Below are 19,163 nucleotides of genomic sequence, written 5' to 3'. Positions count from 1 at the left end.
GCTATAGTAGTGTTCTGCATTAAGAGGCTATCAGTCATATAACAAATCCCAAAGTGTGTGCTTGGTGTGTGTGTGCGTGCGTGTGTGCGTGCGTGCGTGCGTGCGTGCGTGCGTGCGTGTGTGTGTGTGTGTGTGTATGTTAGGTATTGAGCATAGGGCCTGGCACTTGCTAGAAAACTGCTCTGGCTTTCTCATTCCCAAATCTAACATTGAGGCTGCAGGGAATTCTGAGGAATATCTTTCCGTGCACATACTGAGAGAATTCTTTGGGTGCTGGGGAGTCTCTCTGTTCACAAGGAAAGAGATGACTCTGTTCTTTCCTTTTTGATTTTCTTCCATCAGTTCATGAACAGACTTATTTCTGATGCCGACCATTCAAGCAGATGTAGAAATGACAATCATTCGACACTGGAAATTACTTGTGAACTAGTTTCACATGGGATTGATCCTTACAGCCCCTGCCTCACTTACAAGATGCCCACACATCCAGTATTGTCATATCATCCACCTCACGTCACTCAAGATCCCATTATAGGTGACCAGTAGTGGGAAGCATGCAGTAATAATCTTCTGGAAAAGAGAAAGTGGGTAGAGTAGAAGCAAAATTCTGCACACAAAAGTGATGCAACACCTCTTCAACAATTCATGTCACTGTGAGCTAATTGAAGAATGTACTTACATTTTGTATGTATGTGAATGCCTGCACATAGGTATGTGCACCATGCAAGTGTCTGGTGCCCACAGAGGCCAGAAGAAGCTGTCATCCTTGGAACTGGAGTTACAGGTGGTTGTGAGCTACATGATGTTGGTGCTGAGAACTGAATCCAAGTCCCATGCAAGAAAAGAAAATGTTCTTAACTTCCCTGCTCCTTGGGGCTAATTTATTTATGTGATCCACTTGAGATTTGTTTGTTTGTTTTTTGGTGTTTGTTTGCTTTACTTTTTTGAAGAACTTTCTCTTATATATGTCTAGCTAGATTGGAACTCACTCTGTAGCCGAGGTTGACCTAAACCTTCTGCAGTCTTCCTGCATTAGCCTCTTGGGTGTGAGGCATGTGCTGTAACACCCAGTTCTTAGGACTTCATTTTTGCCTGGAGATTTCAACTGCTTTATATGCCTTGTGAATCTCTCTGTTTCATCAGTGAAGACAAAGTCACAAATTGCTGCTCACTTCCTATTAACAAGTCACCGCACAGTTTTCACAGGTGGGATGGAAACTTAAAGCCAGTTTCCAATTTGGGCATTTTACCTCAATGATTCCTAGTCATGTTGTCTGTTCCAGCTTTCCCTTTTCTAGGTGAGTTTGGGATTGTTGTCTTGGACCTGCAAATCTTGCTCTTTTATGGAGGATATTGTAACGGTCCCACTTTCTTGGTGAGCAAACACAGAAACAGAGAGAAAATAACATTGCTTTAAGTTGACAGAAACACCCATCAAGTTAGTAATATAAGATATTGATTGTTTGGTTGAAAATGTCTTTGATCCCAGAGTTTTTGGCTCAGTGTCCTTTCACCTTTTGTCCCTTCTTCATGATTGTCCTACCCATCAAATATGGGTCACATGACTCAGCTAAGTGAAGATACTTGTCAGTTTTTCCCCCTGCTGTCCATAGCGCACACACACCTTTGTTCTTTAATAAGTTACATATATAAAATTCCATTACAAATAAACAAAAAAGAACCTTAAATTATCTTCAGAGAAAGTCAATTTTCTTTGCAACGTTAATAGTACATCTGTAAAAATTAAGCATTTTAGTGATCTGCTGTACGTTGAAAATGCTGCAAGATTCTTTGGTTTTGTCATAGTTTCATTTTTTATGCTTTTTTTTAGACAGAGTTTCTCTGTGCAGCTTGAAGCCTGTCTTGGAACTCGCTGTGTAGATCAGGCTAGCTTTGAACTCACAGAGGTCTGCCTGTCTCTGTCTCCCAAATGCTGGGATTAAAGGTATGCGCCACCACAACCAAGCTCATCATATTTTCTAGAGCTGTCCAGATGCATAACGTCAGCTTTAATGTTGACTTCTTGAAGATATAATCATCATGGAAAGAGTGAAGAACTTAGATGTTTGGATCATGGTTTTATGAAAACAGATAGATGCCTTTGTATATTTTCTCTTCTTTATTAGAAGTACAAGCAGATAACTATAGTCAAATAACCTTAATACCAAGAGAATTATTTAGGCTTTAATGATAATGTGTTTGATTTTGCTCATTTTGGAAGGACAAGGGTGCAACCTCCCTGGCTAACAGTAAAGGGGAAATTTTTCTTTCTTTCATCCTTGCTTGAAGCATGGCTCTTTTAATAATAATAATGAACATCAAATTTTAAGATGGCTAATATTTGCAATGCACTCTAGAGAGATGGAGTCGAAATTTCTAAGAAATGGCTGTACTCATTATGAATCATTTACATTCAACATACATCCTTTGAGCCCCTAATATATCCTAGTTAGACACTCTACTATATTTTAGATGCATGAAGATGAAGATGAAGATGACCCAAGCCTCAGAGTTAAAAGAAATATATGATAGAAGAGTTAATTATAATCACATGTTTAACTAAGATGCCATGGGAGAGGCTACATTGGATACAGTCCCAGATGCTTGTGTAGTGGAAAAGATGAGAAGAGCATTTCAGAGATGGAATAATTATTCCCTGGTACAAAAGTGTGAAGGTTGCAAGTTTTAGGTGGATGAGATAACTATCTGAAAGTGTTTTAAGATAAATCACAACTGTTTTTTTGAGTTCTGAAAAACTTTGAATTTGAAGTCGTTTTGTCAAGCTTTTTTTCCTGTCCTGTTCTTTAAGAAGTCTAGCTTGTTATGACAGTGATTCACTACTGAGCTGCTTTACTTACAGACCATTTTCACAGTATTCTTTCTTATTCTCTGGTGAGCCAGAGAACTGTCAGCAGAGAAGTGACCAGCCAAGAACTGAATGGTACCAGATCAGTTGCATTCTCCTAGAACAGAGAATGCAGGCTCGTGCCAGATCAAGTTATAAGATGTCTAAGCACTGTACTACAGGCATTGTTATAAACCTTTATAGAATCAGTCAGAAACTTAACATTAGTGAGTCTAAAATCTGTGATCAAGTCAGGGGTATGGTGATATAAAAGTGGAGGCCAGTGCACTATTTTTGATTTTATTTTGGTGCTGAGGTTAAAGCCATGCCCTTGCACAAGCTAGGCAAGGATTCTGCCTCCTCAGCCTAAATTTTGCAAATTATTGTGCAGGAGAGTGAGGTTATCTTAAAAAGGAAGTTTGTACCATAAGACATTTTTACATGGTACAAGATGGCTGCCCATTTCTAATCATCAGCATGAGTATTTATTTACTTATGGGAATAATTTTACATGTATGATCAAGAATCACCAACCAATACATCATGTGTTCATCCAGTCTGACTTCTCTGAGAAGAAATGAAAAAAAAAAAAAGAAAAGAAGAAAGGGAGGCAGGAAATGAGGAAGAAGAAGGAACGAACTTCTGCCTTACCTGCTTTTCTTTTGAGATTGTGAAGTCTGTTAATCTGCCAAAATGAAATCTAAAAATGTTATGAGCAATCCTTATTTTAGGAGGGTTAGTAACAGTGGCAATAATTGAGGATCAAGATGAACAGCAACCATTCCAGTTGAAATCACACACTGTGTTATAATGTGACCATGATCACCTTTCAAATATGCAAACATTTTTTTCATGGTCTACAAGACTGATTAAGCATCATGTCATCTGTATTTAAAAAAATTTTAGCATGTCATGGAAATAACTGTTTAAGAATATGTTTAGAAAATAGTTGAATTCTCAATCCATTTGGATGAAGCCAAAGAATTCACTGCCAATTCTGCCTAATTTAGAAAGTACCTTTCAACTTAATTCTTCGCATCTATTATTCTTAAGGAAAATAGTTGCTCATGGAAATTGTCACTGTACTGGCTATTTTTATGTCAACTTAACACAAGCTAGAATCATTTGGGAAGAGAGAAACTCAACTGAGAAAATGACCCCAGTAGATTGCCCTGTGTGCATTTTCTTGAACGATGGTTGACGTGGGAGGGCCCAGCCCACTATAGGCAGTGTTACCCCTAGGTAACTGGTCCTGGGTACTATAAGAAAGCCAGCTGAGCAAGCCAATAGGAAGCACTCCTCCAAGGTCTCTGCTTTAGTTCTTGCCTTGAGTACCTACCCTGACTTCTTTTGATAATGGACTGTGACCTGAGATGATTAATCTGAAACACACTTCCCTCCCCATGTTGCTTAGGATCATGGGTTTTGTCACAGCAATAGAAATCCTTAGACAACCACTGGTGGCTGTTTTACCCAACTCAGAGACCGTTTATGGGCTATGTAGGATTCTGAGGAACTCTAAGAGTTCTTGGATCACTCTTGGATACCCACTTTCTCACGTTCACATGTCATTTACTGGGTGGTCTAGGAATGATTTTTGGTCAGTGTCACAAATTGATGTTCCTTCAGTCTTAGTCCTTAATATGGTGCCATTTGAGGTTGGGGCTTTTGGGAGTTAACAAGGTCATTGGAGTATGGTCCTTAAAACAGGATTAGTGGAGAGAATGGAAGAAGGCTTGGGTACCAAATGCATTATATTTGTGTGAAATTGTCCAAGAGAAATATAATCAATAAAAAATTGATTTCTGGGTGAAAGGAGGAGCTGGAGGGGAGAAGAGGAGGAGGAGGGAGGGGAGGAGGAGGAAGGGAAGGAGGAGGGAGGGGAGGAGGAGGGAGGGGAGGAGGAGGGAGGGGAGGAGGAGGGAGGAGAGGAGGAGGGAGGAGAGGAGGAGGGAGGGGAGGAGGAGGGAGGGGAGGAGGAGGGAGGGGAGGATGAAGGTTGTGACAGATCTCTCACCTTTCACCTTCCCCCACCAAGGAATAGCCATGAGACCGCCAGCAAGAAAGTGACAGCATCTATGCCAGGAAGAGAGCCCTCAGCCTAAACTGAATTATTTGCCACTTAAAACACACTTCTAGCCTCAAGAGCATGAGAAAATATGACTATGTTGTTCAAGTTTCCTAGATGATGATATTTTGCAATGACAACCTGAGAAACAATGGACCCAGAATTTTCTCTTCTTTCTGGGAGGCATAGAAAGTTGTACCTTTTGTTTTTGTCTGCAATACTCAGCATTCCAGCCATACACAAGCTTTGTAAGAGATGTTCAATCATTTTCTTTTGGATGACTCTTCAAGAAGCCTGAAATGAGTTTGGTTTTCCTATGACTAACTGGTAAATAGAATGCAACAGAAGGCAGGTCCACTTCACTTAAAATTTTCAATCCCACCCCACTGCCAGAGGCCATATTTACAATTTAGTACTCTGTGTCAAAATCTGTCATTGCTGCAATAGACTCTGGTTGGACAGATGCCTCCCCCATCTCTCTCTCTCTCTCTCTCTCTCTCTCTCTCTCTCTCTCTCTCTCTCTTCTCCCCCCTCTCTCCCTTTCTATTTTTCTCTCTCTCTCTTCTTTCTCCTCCTTTCCTCCATATTTTGAAGTTTGTCATTATAATTGACACTGGTTGAATTTCCTAATTTAAAATATAGCAAAGTTAATTGAAGAATCATTATATTTTATTTCACTCAAACCTCCCACACAAGAAGTAGCTTGATTTGACAGCATGGTACTGATATGGACTAGTTTCTATCTAGCAAGGGCATTTATAGCATGAAGAAGAAACTAAGAAATGAACCAATCGGATCCCGTGTGTAATTCCATTTGGAGGGTGAGTATTCCCTAGGACCCATGAGCTATTATTCCAAATGTTTAGGTAAACACATCTTAGTTGTCTTCACCTTTCCCAAGTATATTGACATTCAGCTCCAAAGTGTACCTTTGCTTTGTTTTATGAACTGATACTAACTGAACTAGCTTAGCTTTTCAAATAAAATAATAAAATAAAATCACTGTTTCCTGTTATTCATAAAATGTTTTTAGATTTCTGTAACCATCATTATGTGGACAAGAGAATATTCTCATCTTTTACTTTTGAAAATATATTTTTATATTTAATCCACTTAAACAAATTAGAAACATAATAACAGTTCTACAACATCATACAACTTTTTGGGTCAGTCCTGGTCTCACTAAACACTGCAAATGAAACTGTAGCTTTATTTTTTGTAAAGTTTAATTCTAAAAAGACTGAAATATTTATCTACATTAAATATGTGAGAATTGGCCCACCATGGAAGAACATGAACTTAGAAAAGACTGCTTGGGTTTGAATTCTAACTCTGAGAATTGATTGCATTTCGAGAGACATGCAGTGTCTTTCTGTGACACATGCGGAAAGGGATGCAGTGTCCTTCTGTGACACATGCGGAAAGGGATGCAGTGTCCTTCTGAGACACATGCGGAAAGGAATGCAGTGTCCTTCTGTGACACATGCGGAAAGGGATGCAGTGTCCTTCTGAGACACATGCGGAAAGGGATGCAGTGTCTTTCTGTGACACATGCGGAAAGGGATGCAGTGTCCTTCTGTGACACATGCGGAAAGGGATGCAGTGTCCTTCTGAGACACATGCGGAAAGGGATGCAGTGTCTTTCTGTGACACATGCGGAAAGGGATGCAGTGTCTTTCTGTGACACATGCGGAAAGGGATGCAGTGTCCTTCTGTGACACATGCAGGAAAGGGATGCAGTGTCCTTCTGTGACACATGCGGAAAGGGATGCAGTGTCCTTCTGAGACACATGCAGAAAGGGATGCAGTGTCTTTCTGTGACACATGCGGAAAGGGATGCAGTGTCCTTCTGTGACACATGCGGAAAGGGATGCAGTGTCCTTCTGAGACACATGCAGAAAGGGATGCAGTGTCTTTCTGTGACACATGCGGAAAGGGATGCAGTGTCCTTCTGAGACACATGCAGAAAGGGATGCAGTGTCCTTCTGAGACACATGCAGAAAGGGATGCAGTGTCCTTCTGTAACACATGCGGAAAGAGATGCAGTGTCCTTTGGTGACAGGGATGTAGTGTCCTTCTGTGACACATGTAGAGAGGATGCAGTGTCCTTCTGTGACAGGGATGCAGTGTCCTTCTGTGACACATGTAGAGAGGATGCAGTGTCCTTCAGTGACAGGGATGCAGTGTCCTTCAGTGACAGGGATGCAGTGTCCTTCAGTGACAGGGATACAGTGTCCTTCTGTGACAGGGATGCAGTGTCCTCCTGTGACAGGGATGCAGTGTCCCTCTGTGACAGGGATGCAGTGTCCTTCTGTGACACATGTAGAGAGGATGCAGTGTCCTTCTGTGACAGGGATGCAGTGTCCTCCTGTGACAGGGATGCAGTGTCCTTCTGTGACACATGTAGAGAGGATGCAGTGTCCTTCTGTGACACATGTAGAGAGGATGCAGTGTCCTTTGGTGTCAGTTTTCTGAGCTGTAAAGCGAGACCTAGTTTTCACAGCAATTGCTTGCATAGGTGATGTGATTTCTCCTGACAATAAGGCATTTCAACAGCAAACAGTGGAAACTGTACCTCTTTGGCACAAGCAAACAGAAAGAAGTCCTCATTACATCTTTGGTCCAATCCAGAAACCAATACATCCATAGGAATCCAGCTAATCTTTCTTTATTAATAGTAACTGAAAACAATGTTTAAGACATTTAAAGATAGTTTTTTAAAAAAGCTAATTTATAATGCATGTGTTCTGAACTAGCTGTCTTCTGTTTTGGCCTTCACCCTTATAATCCAGAGTTCATGTCATGTCTAGCTATTGACCCATTTGACCATTTTTTATGACTTTTCTAGTTTAGTTTAGACTTGTATCGTCTGTTTTCTCCTTTCAGTTCCTTCTGCTGTTCACTTTATTCCTTCTTGTCTCAAACTTAGGGGGAAAAAGAGGGAAGTGTTTCTGTGAATCAAGTTTTTGACATGTATTTCATGTAGTGGGGCAACACATACAGAGGTCCCAGGGCAGCTTGTGGGAAGCCATTCTCTTCTTTCACCATGTGGGCTCTGGAGATGGAACTCTGGTTAGCAAGTTTGGCGGCAAGTGCCTTTACCTGCTGAATGATCTCACTGCCCCTCAAGAAGTATGTTAAGAACGATATACAGTCCCACTTCACAGGGTTGCTTGTATCTGGCTGTCTTTGCCACAGCATAAGAAACACATCACGTCATGAGAGTAGCTGATGTTCCTGCCTTGTCAGGTCTCAGTGGCAGCTAACTCGACCCCAGAATCACTGCTGCAAGCCCAGGGCTTAGTATGTCTATAGGAAGACATGCTCCTTTAAAGACGCCGGTCTTGTCTTTCTGTGTGAAACCATGAGTTAGCAGAAGAGAAAGCCATGTGTTTTTGCACCTGAACCTATGACCTGGACACAGGTTTGAACACCTGTTAAACACCCCAGAGCAATCCTAGCACTCAGAGTCACTCTTCAGTGTTCCTTTGAAAATGGACATTAAAGAGGAGAAAAAGGGAGCACTGAAAAACCAGCACGAACTGAAGACCTTTAGAAAATCACTCTGATTCTTGTCCAAGCATGCTCAGTGAGAAGACCGGCGTTAGTGAATGTGTTCTTTATCAGAATGACTTCTCAGAAGACCTCTCGTTAAGAAAAAGGCCTTGTTAGTAGAGAAGGATGTAGGGCAGCGATTAGACTGTAGGTTTAGCCCCTTCTTTACCCCTTCATTGGAACTGGACAAAATGACATTCAATGGCATCTGAGAGAGCAGTGCAAAGCACTCTGGGGTCCAAGTGGACTGAAGCTGATACTTGGGAAAGTAAATTGTCTTTCTGAATTGCATGTGTTCACATGTGGCATCAACCCCAGAGCCATGTGTCAAAACAAACAAAGCCTGCAGCCTTCAGAAGATTGGATATTACCATTTTTCAAGGATTTGATTTTTCCTTTACTGTGTGTACTTATGTGTATCTGTGTATGGTTGTATGTGAGTACAGTGCCCACTGATACCAGAAAAGGTTTGACACCCTGTAGCTGGAGTTAAAGTCATTGTAAGCACACCTACCCAATGAGGGTGTTGGGAACTGAACTCCAGGCCTCTACAAAGCAGTGCATACTCATGCGTAACTGTTGAACCAGCTCTCTTGCCCTGCAGTTATTCATTTTAATGTACAATAAGTAAATTTGATGTTACATATTAGAATAGTTGATGCCACAAAGCTTTGCTTTCCTTAAAAATTTCCTTTATGCCAGAGACGCATAAGCTGCATGTCTTCTGGGTTGCTTAGAAGATGATTGCTGAATGTACAGCAAAACACTACATTATGGGGCAGTGGGGGTGGGGCTTGCCACCCTTCATCTTATCATCCACAGTATTGGTTTGTCTCTTCACGGTGGCCTTCTGGTCCAAGCATTGTACTCAACCGTAAACACAGCAAAGTTGCTTCTAGAAAAATGTGAGTTGTTTAGATTGGTAATCATTAAGTTATTATGAAATTAGATGATATACATAAAAACAAATTTCTAGTCAAATAGCTGCAAATAATTTTGGAATTCTAGGTTCTGTGAGGAAGCTAAACATCTATAAGTAATAGCCACTGGCCTCAGGAAGCTTACAGCCTAGAAGAGCTGCTGCTTTCTCTGCCAGCTGTGCCAGCTGTGCCCACTGTGCCCACTCAGAAAATATATAATTAATTACCTTTCCAATTCAATAGAGCTTCTGTATACCCCTAAAGCATTTTCCTGTTCTTACTTTATATCTCAGCCAGGGCAAGTCTTTACAGAGTACAGTGTGATGTTTTGGTATCTTTATATGTTGTGTGTTAATAAATTTGCAGAATAATGGGTTCACTGTTTTCAGAGTGGTGAGATCACACATTGGGGAAGAGATTTCGGTTACTAATGAAAGAAGGGGAGGAAGTACATTTAACTTATTTAATTGAATGGCAAATCCTAAATAAGTATTTTGAATATCTTACTTTCTCCAGCAATCTCTTATTTTTTGCCCTCAAATATGTCTCCTTGTGACTGTTGGGCCCTAAACAATTCTACTTTGGACTCTTCTAATAAGGGCAAGAGTTATAGCCATTCCTCCTGTGCAAACAGTAAGAAGAACCCACAGCCATTTCTAAGATCTGAGTGTACACTGCCATAGGCGGAAAAATGCGCCTGACACTAACCGGCTGTAAAAATGTTGTACAGGATATCCCACAATTGAGACATACAATTCATCCTTATACTTAACAAGTGATTATCTCTGATATTCCCTAATTAGTCCTAATACTTTATAAAATAACATCAGATGACTCACACTGCTAGCTACAAGTGGGGAAAAACTAAATTAATATGGCCTAACAAAAATATGAATTAAGAAGTCCAAGTATAGATAATCCAGAATCTATAAGGAGGAAGGGTGAAAAGAATCTCAGGCCTGCATCTTTTCTTTTATATATCTCAGATTTTGTTGTTATCATTGGAGTGTTTGTTTTGAAACAGGCTCTTCTTCAAATCTTGGTGGGCTATAACTTGCCATGTAGCCAAGGGCATCCTCATGCCTCAGCCTCCTGTGTATGAAATTAGAAGCATGGACTACCATACCTAACCCTCCTATCTCTTAAAAACAAAAGTATTCTTGTAAATCTCCCTAGCAACTTAATTCTTACTGGCCAGAAGCTATCACATGGCCACTTTTAGGAGCAAAGATGTTTGTAGCATGGTTTGGAATGCACATATGAATTCACAGTTGTTGAGATAGCACACAAAAGGTCTATGTAAATTCAGAGGACACAGAATCTCAGCAAGGAGAAGGGAGGTTGGAATGAAGGAGCTATTGGCAAATGATAGTTTGTAGAGAGGGACAATCAATTTTCTTTAAGGGTGTGACCCCTGCTGGGTTGACTATCCTCCAGTGGAAGGGTACTCAGGCAAGAGCATAAGGGCATCACCAACTGTAGTTGACTAGTTTTCAAGACATGACACAAAATAGGATGTATGGGAAAGTGTAGTAATTCTGAGAGGAAGGGGAAGGAAGTGAATATGATCAAAATGCAGTATATGAAATTCTCAAAGAACTAGTAAAAATGAGAAAAATTAAAAGGAAAACACATTATCAAAGGGGGGGAAAGAGGCCTTTCAAGAACATCAAGAATTTTAGTTTTCCAGTCTATATAAAAAAGAATCAAGTAACTGAATGACCTTGAGGATATTTTCAGCTAGTCTACAGTGTTGGACATAGGAAGCCACTAGTTCTTCCAGGGTAGTTCATGATGACACAAAGAGCGATCTGCTTCTATCCCCTATTGCCTATGAGCATATATTCACTCTTTTTGGCTCTGGAGCAAACCTAATTACAGTGTTTATCTGAGTCTTCTGTTCATTTTATGAGCTCGTAAATGTTCTTAACACAGTGCTTGGCACACAAGCAATTATAAGAATGAATAATTATCAACACTATGAATAAATTCAACTAGACTGAGCCTTTTTGAATTCATGGTATATTGCTTTCAACTTTCTAAAAATGTTTGTACTAGGAATGCCTGTCTGGAGCTCTGGATGTATCCTCTGAGAAGTTGCCCATGAGACCAAGTGCTCTGGAGGGTAACACGGATCCTAAGGAAAGATTGTTGCAACTGAGTGTGGGATGTGCTGATCTCTGGGCTCCTGGATGTGGAGCTGTTCATCTCTCCTCCAGAGCTGGATGGAGGCCCGGGCTGCCTTGCAGCACTGAGTGATGCCATGCCAATTCCAGGCAAGGTCTTTATTGCTGGAGCCATTGTATAATGACAGCTTTATTCATGTGAAAACACAGAATGCATTTCAACTGTATGAAATGGTTTATGTTCATCAGAAATGTTATTTGTCTTCACAAAGTCTGGTTTCAATGAACCAGCTATGTAATGGATATTAAATAAACATGGAATTTTACATGTTTATAATGTTTGGTTTCTCGTTGTGATTTTGATGAACAGTACTTTCAAGCACTGTCAGTTCATCCTTATTTACAAAGAAACGTTTACATGTAGCATGGTGATGCAATGACTAGCTTTGTTTTAAATAAGTCAACTTTTCTGTTCAATGTTTAATGTGAAGCCGGCTCAAAAATGTTCTTTTTAGGCCACATTTACATTTCTTTCTGAATAACACATATTACATTATTTTTGACTTAGTATCATGAGTCATATAAACCAAAGACATTCTAATTCTATTTTAATGTATTTTTGCAAGATAAATTATTTATAATACACTAATAAAACTAAGGATCTCATATCAAAAGACTTATAAGACCTGCTGAGAATGATCTATGGAAATTTACTCTCTTAAAAGTAATTTTTCAAAATTATTTTATTTAAAATGAACTTCATGAACTATGAAGTCTTGATAGAAAATATAAAACAAAAAGTTGGAATGCTTCTATCTTTTTACACATTTAAGAAAAACAAATGAATACTTCCTAATCTGATGATTTTTATGTTCCATTAAAAAATATCAGATGGCTAGCAAACACTCTGCATGCACAGCATGGCTTTGGTGGCCTCTTTAAGATAAATTTCCTCTTTAATCTATATGTATTATTTTTGTATCTTTAAAGTGACATGGTTTTATTTGTGGATTTATTTATGAAATGTTTGTGTTTGGCCATTCAGAGAAAGAAATGCCATTCACTGCTTTTTTGGAAGATGAAAATTAACTCTGAGCCCATATTCCTTTCTTCTTTTGTGTTCTCTTAAGCCTGTAAGCATCCACTTATGTCTCAGGAGATAAAAGAAGTCAAGAAAAAGAAAGCAAACATTCCAATCATGAAGCTTCCGTTAGCCCTTAAAGATCTTCTTTAAAATGACCACTAGGTCACATAGGACCAACTAATATCATTACAGAGGCATGTGCGTGCCATGCTGCTGTTGAGGGGGCACTGGAAGATTCTGAGGAGGAGAAAGCTGACTGCCTATGTTTAAAGTGAGCTTTCCACACTGTGGTAGAACTACCCCATTACTGGTATCTTGTCTTTGGTTTGGAAGTTGAGGTGATGGTGGACAGAGAGAAGGCAAGGAGGCAACAGAGGAAGCTAAAAAGCAGAGAAGCCAGAGTAGAAAGAAGCTAAATGACAAAACGTTGATTGTTGTGGCTACATTTCTAAGCACCCTAGCTCTGGCTCGCCACAGCCAAAAGGATTTCCTTGTAAATGCCTTTCTATGCTACCTTCCACATTAGGTTACTTTGTGGGTGAGCAGCCTCCCCCATTCCTAGGATTCTTTCCTTTTGACTAGTTTCATTTTTCAAGCAATGACCTTTCCCTGACCTCAGCCTCACTCTGGGGTCACCTTGCCGGAGCCCTGGTATAAAACTGAATAGAAGTCTTGCCAGATTGTTGGCACTGGATAAGTGGTACTGAACACAATTGCCCTTTTATGAGCGGGAGGGCAGTTTCCTTTCCTGAGGCGTAGAGCTCTGGGCTGCCTGATATCCCCCTTTCACTTTGTCGTCCAGATCTGCAAGCTGGCGGCCTTGCAGGAAGATGGCATACACCAGGGATCCAAGAAGGGAGAAAAGACCTTTGGCGGGCAGAAGCACAGCTTGCAGCGGTGCTCAGAACACTCATTTTATACTGAAGTGGGTCAGATACTTGCCTCCAGATAATTAAAAACTCCAGTGCTTAAGCTTCATTTACTTATTTTAAAATTTCACTGTTGTTATTATACTACATTATATTCTTTTGAAAATCATTGCCTGAACATTTCACTCTACCTGCATTGCAATCTGTCCTGGAGGTAACTCTTTTTACTTCAACATGGAAGAAATGCAACTATTAATCTACCAGAGGATGGACAGTTCTGATACCCAAGGCTGTACTGCTGTTGCTTATTGAGGAAGCAGTCCGTCTAATGGATCCTAAAGTGAAGTTTCAGGTCTATGGTAGTGCAGTTCTTCCAGATTGTTCTAACAAAATTCCTTACACTGGGCAATGTATACATAACACCAATTTGTTTCTCATGGTTTGGAAGGCTAGGAAATCCTAGACCAAGAGAGTAGCAGATTTACACATGATGAGGGGCTCCTTTCCTGATTCATAGGTGGTGTCACCAAGCCTGCCTTCACATGGCAGAAGGATCCAACACGCTCTTCAGACTTCTTACAAGGTCATCAGTCTCATCTCCTCATTCCTTGTGCTCCTGACTCACTTGCCTTTTAAAAACTCTACCTGTCTACATCTCAACAGTACACTAAGAATCAGCTTTCAGCATTTGAAAGAGTCTGCAAGATTCAGAGCACAGATAGTGGATACCAGACTGTGTCATGTGGTATTAAAGTTAGAATCTAGTGCCCTAACATCTCTTGAACAGACACATAGTAAGATTGACTATGTCTACATTTTGTACATGTTCCCACCTGAATAATGTTAATGCTAAGGAAGAGTAAAAGAATAACCTAAGTGGCTTGTGGGAGACAAAAAAATAAAAAATAAAAAATAATAATCCTTCATCTTGCTATCCAACTTTGTCAAGTCTTGGAGAAATAGTACTTCAAATCATTTTCAAATGAATAGAGTCCTGTCCCACATTTGGGAATTTAATTAAGCCCAATGGGGAAAAGGTATGGAAGTTTTAAATACCATTTTGCTATGCAAAACATTCATGAATATTTTCAGGAACATTAGGTAATTCTATATCAAGCACACTCCCGATTCCTATTGGTCTAGTTCTTGTGCCGCAGAACACAACCATCAGTCAGTGTTAGCTCCGCGCGACACATTGTTCCCTGTGCACACTGAAGCAGTCAAATGAGTCTGCAAATGTTCTTCAAAGAATACGTCTAGAATGTTACTTCGTTAAACATCTCCTTGGCATCCATTCTATTTTCCACTTTGAATTGCTGCATTTAGTTTTGTAATGACCTTCTACGGCAAAAAGGTTTTATTAACTCTTTGATCTTCTAGCTTTGGGATGAAAACAAAGAAAATATAAATGAGCACTTTGTGCAGTGTCTTGTAGAGACTAGGAGAAAAAAATACATATGTTTTCATCAAAAAGATTGGTTTGTGTGGAGACTTTTAGCCTTTCCCATTCTTCTCTCCCTTTGAGCAAAATACTTACCAGGATGGTTTTATGCACTTGTTATAATATCCTGGGTGTGACAAAGTCTTTCTCTTTTCTCTGGGGCTGGTAGCTGAGGTTAGGGTCATAGAACTCTTTGAGGGTTTTCTTTTTAAGGCTGTTATCTGTCCCTGTTTTCATCCAAATCTGAGCACAATTCTTCAGAAATCTGTCACCAAATTTACTTGACACTGAAAGTGTGTTTCCAAGCACTCTTTCCTCATGGGTATCCATGTGAGTGTCAAAGGGTAGAGCATCCCCAAGATGATAGTTTCTGATAAAAAGAAAGTGGTCTTTGCATCAAAATCCTGGTTTTTCACTTCACTATAATGGTACCCACACATTACAGAATATGTGGACTGGCCCTCATCATTTAGTTATGTTGTTTCTGAACATACAAAACTGGCATTATTAATAGATGAATGACCACTTTTCAAGTCTGCTCCTTCTCTTCACTTCCTTTTACATACTCACTTGACTTTGTTTCTTTGGTCTTTATTACAACCTGGGGAAGCAACTTATGATATTATAAGACATCCAAGATGGACACAGTTACTAGACAGAACAAACTTTTTACTTTCTCATGTTCAGAATCAGTCACTTATCAAGGCTATTCTTTAGCATTTAAATTTGAAGCTCTGTTGTTTGGTTGGAAGTAATCTGGCATAAGAACCTGGAATTAGTTGTGTGGTCAGAATATTGCGTGTTATGTTATAGTGTGGTAGGCTTATCAGGAATAAGAAACCATAAGACAACATTTCTTTTTGGCTTTTTAAAACATCCTTAGTATTCTTTATCCCTCTTTCCTTCCTCTCCCTCATCAATACCATATGCATATCTTAGTGCCAGACATTGGAAACTGTCTTCTGAGTCACAGTGGCTCAGGGTATTCCAGTTGACTCCCAGTACAATATTGGGTATGGCCATTGCCCTCAGTTGCCTTCCAGAACTTGAAGGTAAGACCCTATTGCTAAAGATGTTGAAACACTTTAGACACAGGACTTGAAGGAATTGAGCTGAAACTGACCTGGAAGCCTCTTTAAGGTCTTACTCTCATAGTATCTGAAGGTGCTATGCAAGCTGCTAAAGGAGAATATCAACCTATGAAGCCTACAAAATGCAACAATGATCATGAAGATATATCCAAGAGTGCAATAATGGCACGTTTATACTGGGGTAACCAGCAAACACTTAATTGGACCCAAGGCCTACATCATAGGAAGGAATACATGCCTGGTACTGTAAACCTAGTCAACTACCAGTGACTGGTGAAGTCCTGGACTCTAGAGAAGAACCTCCTACTGCCACATTCCCAAACCAGAGTGATTCCCAACTACATTCTCAATACCTGTACTTCTACCCAAAGGTGTGTGGTTCTCACCTCTCACCAAAGAAGCTTCCTTTTTCTGTAGATTGGGACAATTATAGAAATCTCTAATTACCCAAAATGCAGAGGAAAAACTCATCATGGGTTATCCATCTTCTGTTGGTTGATCTACAATACAACCCCTACAGCTAAAGTCAGGGAATATAGCAGAACAGAGAACAGAAAGATTGTAGGAGCCAGAGAACCAGGATGTCTGTTACAAGATGGTGTCTTCTACATATGACAGGGAGCTGCACCCACAAAATCATAAAAATATGGTCTCCTAAACAAGATCTGCCACAAACAAAACAAAACAAAACAAAAACAGTTGACTTATCAATGTGAGAGAAATCACACAGGTCCATCCCCTAGATGAAGAGCTACAGGCAACTAATTGCTGTTAAGAGGAGGAAAATCAGTCCCCAGGTAGATTATCCAATTCCAAAAGGTCCATAAACATATGTACCTTGAGCAACACATGAACTCAGCAGACAATATCTATATGTGTGTTACATAAAAAGTTGTTTATTATTATTATTACTACTACTACTATTATTATTATTATTATTATTATTATTATTATTATTTTGAGACAGGATTTATCTGTGTAGCTGTAGCTGTCCTGGAACTTGCTCTGTCGACTAGGCTGGCCATGAACTCAGAGATCTGCCTTCCTCTGCCTCTCAAGTGCTGGGATTGAAGGCATGCACCACCATTGCCCAGCTTAACATATAAATATGTAAAACAATAATAATTAAAGAAGAGGTCATGAAATTGAGAGGGACTTGGGGGCCATGTGAGGAGTTGGAGTAGGGAGAAAGAGTTTGGGGTGAAGATGATGTAAATATAATACTCATGTATGAAACTATGTGTTTCAAAATGACTTCGTTTCACATTGGCTCTGCTCTCCTTTCTTTGACTCATTTCAATCGCTGTGGTATTGTTGTACTTAATGTGTCACTTTCATAAGTGAAAAAAGTAGTGATTTAGTTGCTTTGATCTCAAGAAGCAGACTTTCCAGAGCAGACCTCGTATCAGAACCCACACGTCTTCATTTCTACTCTGCTTTAATTTGCTTGTCTGAGGCAAAGAATTGGGGGAAAATGATCAGCAATTGAAAACTGAAAACACAGATTCTTGACAAATGTGACTGGCTGTTTCCTCTACACAACAAATGTCAGATCCTCCCCATCCTAACTGGTCACCTACCAAATGCCTTGCCATTCCTTATAGTTTTTTGTAAGCTAATAACTTGCTTATGTTCTAGAACAGCTATTTTATAATACTAATAATCACAAGTATTGAGATCAGTAAAACTACCTGCACTAGGAATGTTGAATTTCTATATGCTTACTTTGAAATCATGCAAACGGAGTATCTGTGATCTGAAAAGACTACAAACTGAAAAGCACATTGGAAATGTTTGTAAACATCCCACTGAAATACCCTTTATCATAGAACTAATAATAGAATAGTAAAATAGTAAAATAATTTGACCTTAGGTAGGAAGTAAGAAGACAAACAAAGACAATAACCAAGAACAATTATTAAGAAAAACATGACGCTATACAGGGTGGCCTGCCCCAGGTGGCAAGGAGAAAATACTGGCTTGCCCAGTGCCATTAAGACTGGTGGGAGTCCATGGACTCTGGCCTGTCAGCTGGGGAACATGCATGGGACTGAACCAGGCCCTCTGAATGTGGATGGCAGTTATGTGGCTAGATCCGTTTGGGGAGAAGTGGGACCAGGATTTATCCTGGGTACATGGAATGGCTTTTTGAAACATATTCCCTAGGGTGGGACACCTTGCTCAACTTTGACACAGGGAGGAGGGGATTGGTCCTGCCTCAACTTAGTATGCCAGACTTTGTTGTCTCTCCAAGGGAGGTTTTACCGTCTCTGAGGAGTGGATGGGAGCAGGTAGGGGGAACAGGAGAAGAGAGGGAGGGGGAACTGGCATTGGTATATAATATGAAAAATAAACTTTAAAAATAGATACATAAACAGATAAATAAAAGACTGAGTGGGAGGAAACTCACATGCTTTCCAGGGGCTCTCTGACCTGGGCAGGGAGGGAGATAACATGGGCCAGCCATGATGCCACAAACTGTCTGGCACCATTAGAGTGAGCAAATATATGGTGATGTGTGAGAAACAGAGAGAGAGATAAGACAGACAGAATAGTACACACAGACATACAGAATAGTTCATGTCCTGTGGTGAGAGAGGCAGAGCTGAAAAGATGAAGGTAATGAAGAGAAGGCTGAGGTGAGTGGCCTGTTTGCCACCCACAGCCATGGTGATATCAGGCCTGGGCTGTTACCAAGGCCTATGTCTGGGTCCCTTGCCTGCCGCAGTTGTGACGGTCTGTGTTGAGGTCTGTGGCTCCTGTTACCACCAAAAGCTGAGAAGACAGGGCTGCACAGAGTTGGCCCACCCTCACTGACTGTCACACTAGAGAGAACTGCCCTGCCCCTCACCAGTTGTAGCACTCGGGAGAGCAGGCCCTGCACCTCGCCTGGGCCGCAGAGTAGAGCTGACCTTGGTGATGCAGGCTGGGTGAGCTGGCTCTGAGAACATGAACATGGGATATCTGTTCCCTCCCTTCATCTGCCATATGGTGGTGTGGACAAGGGAAAGATGTCCGCCACCCCTTGCCACCTATGGCGGGTAGGAGGGCTGGCCCTGAGGTCATGAGAGCAAGAGAGCTGGCCCAGCCTCTCATGTACTGCAGCACTTGGGAGAGTGGCCCCTGCACCTCACCTGGGCAACACAGTAGAGCTGGCCCTGGTG

General features: G+C 40.6%; 1 long non-coding RNA gene across 1 annotated transcript in view; it reads left to right on the top strand.

Annotated features, from left to right (window-relative positions):
* Positions 1 to 11,852, top strand: part of LOC118596346 — a 42,193-nt gene extending 30,341 nt beyond the window's left edge. The window contains exon 2 of the long non-coding RNA XR_004946683.1: positions 11,447 to 11,852. This is a non-coding gene — a long non-coding RNA (uncharacterized LOC118596346). The remainder of the gene's footprint in view (positions 1 to 11,446) is intronic.
* Positions 11,853 to 19,163: the final 7,311 nt, after the last annotated feature.

The sequence above is a fragment of the Onychomys torridus genome, chromosome 15 (genome assembly GCF_903995425.1).
Source record: "Onychomys torridus chromosome 15, mOncTor1.1, whole genome shotgun sequence".
NCBI classification, from domain to species: Eukaryota; Metazoa; Chordata; class Mammalia; order Rodentia; family Cricetidae; genus Onychomys; species Onychomys torridus.
This window is presented reverse-complemented; position numbering and strand designations above follow the sequence as displayed.